At 35.5% G+C, this 10,720-nt stretch overlaps 1 pseudogene; it reads left to right on the forward strand.

Annotated features, from left to right (window-relative positions):
* The first annotated feature begins 1,609 nt into the window (after nt 1-1,609).
* Nucleotides 1,610-4,720, forward strand: LOC101444915 (enolase-phosphatase E1 pseudogene; annotated as a pseudogene).
* Nucleotides 4,721-10,720: the final 6,000 nt, after the last annotated feature.

Consider the following 10,720-nt stretch of genomic DNA (forward strand, 5'->3'; position numbering starts at 1 on the left):
AGACTTGCATGCTACTTTATTGGAATTGTAGTTGGTGCTGGGTTTAAGATATATGTAGGGGATTTGAATCTCTGGACTGATAATATGACACCCAGGCCCAGAGCCTCAACAGACTTCAGCTCCTACACTTTGACTTATTGGACTTACTCCACTCAGCTAACATGGAGTTGAAGAAGGTCAGCCACCACAACATGGAGCCTAGAGTGTCTACAACTAGAAGCGGGAAGAGTGCATCCAGTACCCATGTGCAATCTAAGCCCTCACTTGACATAGGTGTGCAATGGACACAACCAATCCAATGTCCACAGAGAAAATGTGGAATGGGTGTTGGAACGGTAGCCATGGGGGCTGCTGGGTGTGGGGAACAGGAGGAAGAGATGAGATGTGGAGGCGTTTTCGGGACGTGGAGTTGTCCTGGATAGTGCTTCACGGACAATTACAGGACACTGTAGATCCCCCCAGGGCCCACTGGATGGAACGTGAGAGAGTCTGGGCTATGATGTGGACCATTGACTATGGGGTGCAGTGATGCTCAGAGATGAACTTACCAGGTGCAATGGATGTATCACGATGATGGGAGAGAGTGTTGCTGTGGGGGGAGTGGGGGGCGGGGGCGGTGGGGTTGAATGGGACCTCATATATATTTTTTAATGTAATTAAAAAAATAAATAAATAAATATAAAAAAAAAAGGGTTGTATATAATTTACTAGAATAAAAATAAAATAACCAAAAAAAACCATAGGACTGTACAACACCAACAGTGAACCCTAATGTAAACTATGGACTATAGTTAATAGTACAATTATAATATTCTTTTAGCAATTATAACAAAGCTTCCACACTAATGCAATATGTCAATAATGGGAGGGAAGTATATGGGAACTTGATATTTTCTCCATGATTTTTCTGTAAACCTACAACTTCTCTAATAAAAATTTTATTAAAAAAATAAAGCAGTGGTAGCAGAAAAAAAAATAGAGAGAATCAATAGCTTCTCTAATGAAAGGATTAATCCTTTCATAACAACATGGAAATTAATAAATGTATTACCCTTAGATTGATGTGAAATACTTTGTGGCTAGTAAAATATGGCATAAAAGTTAATCTAAGATGTCATTCAAACTACTTTGGAGCCATTGTTCCTCAATATATTTACTTTTGTCCAAGTGTTGCTAATCATTGTTTTATAAAATTGCATGACTATTGATAGCTGCATTTCCAACTGGCTGGAAGTGTGAATATTATTGTGTGCTCAGCAGGACATTACAGAGGCTTTCCTTTCTATCTGAAGGAGGACAAGCTGGAGAGAGAGAGATATTTATAAATTTTGGAAAGTTTGATTTAGGGAGAAAGAGGGATGGGGCAAAGGTGTCTGGCAGTTCAGGAGGAACAAAGTAATCAATCAAAACAACAGACAGCCATCCACCTCATAGCTCCAACAATAATTATGCCAAAGCTTAGCAAGTTAAACTTTGGCATAAGGGGGGAAATGATGTGGGCTCTGGGTGGGAGGCTCTTTGTCTCTTCAGAGATAACCTTAACCTAAACTGTCTGTCCTGACTTGTGGGTGTGGAAAGGTAAGAGGCTGCTGTCCTGCCTTTGGTGACCATGGCAATGACTCCAGCCCGGGAGAAGCAGTTTAGCAATGCAAACTCTATAAACCTTAAGTATTCAGGGAATATGCAAACCAATTGTGCTAAAAGTTTATCTAGAATGTATGAAGTCCATGCTAAAAGCTTACCTAGGATGTGGAAGATAAATGCTATTTCAAGCCTATTGAAAACTGAAACAAAAGGACCATTTGACTCCCCACCCTGTATAAAAGGAACTCGAAAGTCTTGTTCGGGGCTCGGGATTGAAACAGAAAGCTCCCGAGTCTGGCCAGCTGTCAATAAACCTGTTTTCCTTCTCAAAATCATTCCTGAGTCCTGGCCTTTCTATAGGCAAATAATCGAACTTCTCTCAAATTCTACAACACAATAGTTGCTCTGTTGATGTTCTGATTTTTAAAATCTGAAACTAACATGCTTACTTTCTATTTGTAGTTCCAAGGAAACAGTTGAGGATAATTTAGGCCAACTGCTTAATTTGTTTTATTATTAATATTTAAAGTAGATTTAAAAGTAAATATCTTTTATTTAGTAATTCTGACTCAATATATTCAGTGTACTTTTAATTTAATCAAATAATATATTTTGAGTGCAGACTGAGAATAAATTTAAAAATTGATAGTCAACATTGGTACAACTACTTTAGAAAGCAATTCGAGAAAATGTTTCTCTCTTTCTCTCTCTCTCTCCCCTTCTCTCCCCCCACCTAACTTCCTTTCCCTGTTCCTGTTCCTAGTTATATATAATTGATAATTTTTTAAACAAATTAATTTTATTGATATGTATTAATAAAGCATACAATTCATCCAAAGTGTACAGTCAGTGGTATTTGGTATCATCACATAGTTGAATGTTCATCATTTCAGTTGTTATTAGAGCATTTTTATTATTTCAATAATAATAAAAAACAAACAATAAAATTCCTTACCTCTCAATCATTCTATGTTTCCCTTGCTGTATGTAGCTGCTATTTCTGGCTATTCTTGCAAAATTACTTATTTGTTTGTTATGGTTTTAATGAGGTATATTCAAAAACTTATGATCTATCCATATAAATGATAATTTTTTAGACATCATTAAAGGACAGGTGTCAGGATGTTAATTAGCCAGGATTTGAGGCAAACTGGTTGTCTGTCATTGGGAGAAAAGGTAAGGAAAATGTACATAAAATGCATTATGGAATAGTAAGCATCATTAGGTGTAATCACCTGTAGCATATACAGTGATGTAAATACTTTAAAACCATAAGGCTGGATGAAGAAAAGAAACAGAATGAAGTATATATAAATATATGTAATAGACACACACACAATACCATATGTGTATCTTAAAAATATATGTACAGAACAATTCTAGGTGTTTTACTAGAACACATATAAGTTAAAAAAGGTCCTATTAAGCACATTAGAATGATTCCTTAAGGGTATGTGATTATATAGTTTACCATTTGACTTCCTAAATTTAAGAGATATGAAGGTGTTCAGAACAATTAGAAAGTGAAAGAAAGGGGAATAGTTATAAATATACCAAAACATGTACAAGATCTGTACACTTAAAATGTTGATGGAAGAAATCAATGAGCCTAAATAAATAGAGAGATATACTGTTATGGATTGAATCATGTCCTCCCAAAAGACATGTTCAAGTTCTAATCCCTGTTCCTGTTCCTGTGAGCTTATTTGTAAATGGTGCCTTTGGAGATATTATTAGTTAAGATAAGCCCATACTAGATAGGGTGGGGGCTTATCCAATATGACCTTATCAGGAGAGGAAATTTGGACACTGAGAAAAAGATGGCCATGTGATGGAAGCAAAGCTTGAGTTATGCCACCACAAGCCAACTAACCATTGCCATGGGGAGAGGCATGGAATGGATTTTCCCCATTAAGAGAAAGTGTGGCCCTGTTGACATCTTGATTTTGGACTTCTGGCCTCCAGAACCATGAGATAATGAATTTCTGTTAAGTCAAATGGTCTGTGGTAGTTTACTACAACAGCATTGGTAAACTGAGGCACATACTATGTTTATGAATTGGAAGACTCAAAAGAGTGAAGATGATAAATCTACCTAAATTATTCTATATATTCAACGCAATTCCTTTAAACATCCTAGCAGGTCTCCACATGCCGTTGCTGGCTCTGAGGTTCTTGCCGGGCTGTCAGAGTTCAGGACGGTTCTGGGGGAGCAGTGGCCACCACCCTCTGCCTTCCTTACCAGTTGGCCAATTCTAGTAGTATCCGGCAGGGTAATTATCGTGCTTTTGGTGCCCACCAAAGTCGCCACGATCCTGTTAGATATCGGAGGTACCACAACCCTAGTTGTTTTCGTGAAGGACATTTTATTTCCTTACATCAAAGAAAATGTTAAAGAGTTTCTGCAAACATATTATGGAGAAGAGGAGTGCCAGCAGGACCTCAATCTGTTGAGGAAACAGGCTGAAGAGGATTCCCACCTGGACGGAGCTGTTCTGATCCCTGTAGCACCTGGGAATGGATGACCTGCAACAGATGATCCAAGCTGTGGTAGATACCATGTGCTGGCAGATGTCTGGGGCCCCAAAGACCACATTTTTGAAGCAGCTGCAGGGCCACATAAGGAGCATGGCATTCACGACTGGGCATATGAAAGCAGAGTTTTTTGAAGATGCAGTTTCAGCAGTCAGGCAATGGAGAGAGGCTGGAATGAAGGTGTATACAGCTGTTCTTCAGACAGTGTAGAGGTACAGAAACTATTACTTGGGTATTCTACTGAGAGAGATATTCTTGAGCTTGTTGATGGTCACTCTGATACTAAGATCCAACACAAAGTAGATGGAGTTACCAAAAGATCACAAACAGCATTGGGTGCTCAAGCAACAGCATCCTTTTTCTGACAGATGTTGCTCTAGAGACCAGTGCTGCTAAGAAAGGAGAGCTGAATAGAGCTGTAGTGGTGAGAGCTGGCAATGCAGTATTACCAGACAATGAGAAGACACTCAACAGCCTCAACACATCCTACAGTGAACTCTACCTGGTCCTCCACTTAGAGAAGGATTTCCAGCTGTCCCCACTGTTCCTCACAGAGCTGTCTCTGAAGTCTAGTTTTATTCTAATGGTAAAAGTTACTTAAAACTTAAGAAATAAATATATAATACACACATATATATGTGCAAGTGCTTGTATGTGTATATTACCTTCTACAGGCACATAACTGAAAAAAAACCACCTCAGTTCAGTGAAATGGAAGCTTATTGAAAAATAAGTTATATGTAGAAATTGTTTGAAACCACAACTCTAACCCTTATTAAGGGCAAAGAGTAGCCAATAGAAGAAATTACTAAAATAGAGACTGAATGTGTTGTTTATCATGTCCTTTACCAAAATGGACAGCTAGTTTTGAGAAGTTATTCTGAAGCCTTGTTATTTTAAAAACTGGAAGTATTTCAAAGAATTGTTCCTAAAAATAATCCATTGCCCCATTTAATTAGGTTGTCAGAAGTTTATAACAGTTGCATTTCACAATATTTTGCCTTTCTAGCTTCACAAGACAAAGGTATTTGCTTCTGCTCCAAATGACAGGAAAATTGGGAGGAAAAAAAAAACCTCACTTCCCTCTTGATAAATCGAGCATCTGTTACTTAAGAAGAAATGTGCTAATGATAGTGACACCCACAGCAAGCAACTGCCTCCCCAATGAAAAAGGTGCATTGATGTAACAGCTAAAAGAGAGATTAACATTTGTCAATGTTTATCAAAACTGTCCTAATTCTGCCAGATTTTATAGTTGCCTTTCTAACTACTTAGCACAGTTTGAATTGAACTAAGTTTGAATAAATTAATTGACATTTACTTTTTTAAAAAACCAAGACAGTTTTACTAAAATCAGTCCTTGAGGTCAGTAAGAGCTCTAACATATAATGTTTTCCTCTGAAAAGTTGGGAGAAATGTAAGTTTTATAACAGTATTTTCTATTCTTGTTCAATTCTAATAGGATGTGATGTCAACCTCATGTGATTAATAAAAGCATTTGATCCCTGGGACCTCCTGGTAAAAAGAGAAAAAGATATCTCAGACCTGCATGGCACAGAGAGGCACAGGCTCCCTCACAGGGAAGTGACACACCAAAAAGGTAATGATGCAACCAGGTAGAAAAACAAACAAAAAACCTCCTTCTCCTCCCTTTCTCCCCCCTCGCCCTTCCCCCTACTCTTCCTCCCCCTCTTCCAAAACTATCCCTAGCAGGGTTTTGTGTATGCATAATCAAGCTTATTCTAAAATTTTGAAAAAGAAGAATAGAGTGAGAGGAAGCACTCTACCTGACAGTCTTTCTTCATAGTTACAGTAAACAAGAGTATGATATTTGCAGAGGGATAGACCCATTGAGCAGATTAGAAAATGCAGACATAGTCTCAAACAAGCTCAACTGATTTTTTAAAAAAATCTTTAAAAAAAAATTTGTTGTTTTGAAAGAAGAACACAATTTACAATTTTTGAACCACTGACTCCTTTCTCTTGTTTTGTAACAGCCTTCTTCTACAAAGCGGAGATATGAGAAAATTAAATCTTATTTGTTGTTATTTATAACTCAAATGCCTTTTTAAATTTTTAGGTTATTTTTCTATTGCGGTAGACTCCTTACAGTGTCTATTTCCATCTGGGAAGAACTTTCTTTAATTCAGATGGTTGTTTACCTGCAAGTTTAAATGTATTTATCCTGTATTATTGTCATGCAAATCACATATTATTGATCAATTCAGTTTTCAACTGATTTTTGACAGAGGTGCAAAAGCCATTCGATGGATGAAGGATTTCCTTTTCAATAGTGATGAGCTCTTTTACATCCATAGGCAAAATAAGAAATAAAAGACAGCTACCTAAACCTTATACCTTATACAAAAATGAACTTGAAATGGATCATTGATTTAACCATAAAATGTAAAACTGTAAAACTTTCATGAAAAAATAAAACACGGGAGAAATATCTTACTGTCCTAGTGCTGTGCAAAGAGTTCTTCTACTTGACACCAAAAACATGCATGATTCATAAAAGGAAAAACTGGACCTCTTCAAAATAAAAATTATGCTCTGCAAAAAAACCCCGTTAAGAAAATGAAAACATTGGGAGAAAAGAATTATAAACCACATATTTGACAAATGAGTTATATTTAAAATATATAAAGAACTCTCAAAACTCAACAGGAGGGAAATCAAAATTAAAATAGGTAAATGGGCAGAAGACATAAGCAGATATTTTACTGAAGAGTACACACAAATGACAAATAAGTATATGAGAAGATGTGCAACATCTTTAGCCATCAGGGAAATGCAAATTAATAGCACTGATATGTAGATACTGATAGCTATCTGTATCTACATATCAGTAGAGCTAAAATTAAAAAAATATTTATAATACCAAGGCTGGCAAGGATATAGGAAACTGGATCACTCGTACATTGTTGGTGAGAATGTGAAATGGTACAGCCACTCTGGAAAAGTGTTTATTTTAAAATTAAGAACGTATTTACCATATGATCCAGCAGTTGCATGCTTTGATATTTATCCTAGGGAAGTGAAAAATTATGTTAACAAAGAAGTTGTACACGAATGTTCATAGCAGCTTCAACAGTAGTAGCCCCAAACCAGAAACAACACAAATGTCTTTCATGGGTAAATAGATAAACTGTGGTACATTCATGTCATGGAATATAACTCAGCAAATAAAAAGGAATGAACTCTCGTTACATGAAACAACTTGGATGGATTTGAAGGGAATTTTCCTGCCTGAAAAAAAGCTAATCACCGAAGGTTACATATTGTATGATTACATTTATATAACATTCTTGGAATAATAAAATTAAAGAGATTGAGAATAGATTTGTAGTGGTTGCCAGGGGTTAGGAGGGGAGAGGTGGATATGCATATGAAAGGATAGCATGAGGGAGCTTTGTGGTGATGAAACAGTTCTATATCTTGATTGTTGTGATTACATGAAGCTATAATGATCAACATTACATAGAACTACACGCATGTGTGTGAATTCATGTAAAACTATGACATCTGAATACGCAGTGTGGATTGTACCAGTGTTTCCTGGTTTGATATTGTACTGTGGTTTTGCAAGATGCATTGTAGAAGGCTAAGTGAAGGATACATTAGACTTTCCTGTGGGTTGTTTTTTCTTTGCAAATTCTAAATCTATAATATTTCAAAAATAAAAAGTTAAAATAATAAACAGAATACATATTGTACTGTGGTTTTGCAAGATGCATTGTAGAAGGCTAAGTGAAGGATACATTAGACTTTCCTGTGGGTTGTTTTTTCTTTGCAAATTCTAAATCTATAATATTTCAAAAATAAAAAGTTAAAATAATAAACAGAATAATTGTTCTTGGGGTACATATTCACGTAATTAAGTTTCTTAGCCATATCCTGTCTCAAATATCAAGTTACTGGCATTTTTCTGTAGAATATATTTTTCAAAAGTCTTATTTTTTAACTGCCTACAATTTTTTCTCTCTGTCTTGCTTTACTTTCTATGTTTAATGTCATGTTTATGGTGGAATCACTCACATGCAATAAAATGTAACACTTTTTAGTTGACCATTTCATGAGGTTTGACAAATGTTTTCAGTATTTTCTTCATCCCCAGATTTTCCCTCTGACCCTCCAGTGATCCAAGATCTCAGTCTCTATAACGTTGCTTTTCCAAAATGTATTAAAAATGGAATCATACATCATATAGCCTTTTGTGTCTCGCTTCTTGCTCTTAGAAGACTGCTTTTGAAATTCGTCAAGGTTTTACATATATAAGGAATTTTCTTTGTTTTAATGGTGAGTAAATTTCCATTGTAGGAATATACCAGTTTATCCAGTCTTAACTTGGAGGTGCTGCATTCTTCTTTTATAGCTGTATTCTTCTTTGATAGTTGATCTCTTTGAAATTGTTGATACCTTCTATTGGCTTTTCTGTATTTACTTTGGAAAAGATTTTCTTTGTAGCTGCTGTACCTTGAAAGTTTTGGACAATTTCTGTTGAACGGTGATTTTTTCAATTCTGTTTTTTAAAATATTGAAATGTCTAAATACTTCAGCCCAAATATTTTCACAAGATTGCCTTTTCTGCCTTCAGAATATCTTTCTTTAATTTTTTTGGATAAAATAAAACTCATTACATAAGTCATCTCTGTGATATTTTGAATGTTTCACCAAATTTATTTGCTGCAAAATCAAACATCTTTTTTATTTCACTTCATTCTAGTAATGAGTATAAATTTATTCAAATAAAAATTGCAGTTTCATCAAATGGTACTTCCCACAAGTTGAGTTACTCCAAATAAAAATTAAATCATGGATATTGTTTGAGGTCTCACTGTTTAATTAATTCAGTTCCTCCCTTGTTTTTGGTAGGAACAAATTTCAATGTCTTCTTTTTTCAAATATTGTTTTCAGAAATTGAAATTTGTTGAAAGTTTTAGAAACTGAGTTTTTTTGGTGCCATGTTGGAGATTTGGGCCAGAAGGGTATCAGGAATGAAAGAAAGAGAAAAAGGAGAGTGAAAGAAAGAAAGAAAGAAAGAAAGAAAAAGAAAGAAAGTATGAGAGCGCTGGGATCAGGGGGTCTGCGAGTAGAGACTCACCAGACACCTTGCATTGTCATGAGACGTTTGTTACAAACTATGAAAGAACACTGTCAAAATCTTACTACTAATCTTAGTCCTTATCTTACATTTGGTGTGTTTTTCCCCCAAGCCACCCTATTATTATTTTTTAGATATATTTTTTATGAAAGAAGTTGTAAACTTATAAAACAATCATGCACATGTGCAGAATTCCCAAACAACACCCATCCATCAACACACACAATGTGGTGTGTCATTTCCTACAGATAAAATAATGTCATCTGATTGTTACCATGTCCATCGTGTACATTGGCTCACATTTTCTATACTACCTCAGTATCAACACAGTACATCTTTTGCATAGTTGCAAGAATATTATTACTACTAACCACAGTTCATAGGTCACTCCAGCTCTATTTTTCCCATGCTTTTCCACATTCCCATCACCCTACAGTAGTGAGATACATTTGTTCTAGTTCACAAAGGACACTATTGCATCTGTACCATCAACCAAGTTCTCACCCACGTCTTGGTTTACTGTGCTATCCAGTTCCTAGATTATTCTCATGCATTCTGTCAGTTGGCATTTACATAAATAGACTACCATTTTCAGTCACATCCCCATTTATAAACTAACTGTTACTCAATGTGTTACCATCCACTCTATACATTTCCACTTTTACAGTAAAGCTAATTAAAACTTGTACATACATTAAACATCAGTAGTCCACTCAGTCCTGCTCTGATCTCCTTTAAGAATCCACCACCTTACCACCAGGTCTTGAAGATATTTTCCAGTAATTTCTTCTAAAAGTTTTATGGTTCTTGCTTTTATTTTTAGTTTCTTGATCCATTTTGAGTTAGTTTTTGGACAAGGTGTGAGATAGGGGTCCTATTTCCTTCTTTCAGCTGTGAATGTCCAATTCTTTGAGCACCATTTGTTGAATGGATTGTTCTGCATGAGCTGTGTGAGTTTGACAGACTAGTTAAAAATCACTTGACCATACCTGTGAGTCTGTTTCTGAACCATAAATTTGATTCCGTTGGTCTATTTTGTCTGTCTTTAGGCCAGTACCATGCTTTTTTTTTTTTTTTTTTTTTTTTTTTACCACTATAGGTAGGTATTATGATGTAAAGTCTAGAGATGAGGGTTCACTTTTCCTTTTTATGATGTTTCTGGCTATTCAGGACTCCTTACCCTTCCAAATAAATTTAATGATTTTTTCAATTTTTTTCTTTAATGCTGGTGGAATTTTTATCAGGATTGCATTAAATCTGTATATCAATTTGAGTAGAACTGACATCTTAATGATATTAGTCTTCCAATCCATGAGCATGGAATGTTCTTTCAGTTATTTAGGGCTTTTTTGATTTGTTTTAACATTGAGTTGCAGTTTTCTGAATACAAGTGCTGTACATCATCAGTTAACTTTATTCCTATTTGAGTTTTATCTGTCATATATTATTTTCACCACTCTTTTGACACTTTTAGTTACTTTTATTGATAGAATC

Source organism: Dasypus novemcinctus, chromosome 16 (assembly GCF_030445035.2).
Source record: "Dasypus novemcinctus isolate mDasNov1 chromosome 16, mDasNov1.1.hap2, whole genome shotgun sequence".
In the NCBI taxonomy this organism is placed as follows: domain Eukaryota; kingdom Metazoa; phylum Chordata; class Mammalia; order Cingulata; family Dasypodidae; genus Dasypus; species Dasypus novemcinctus.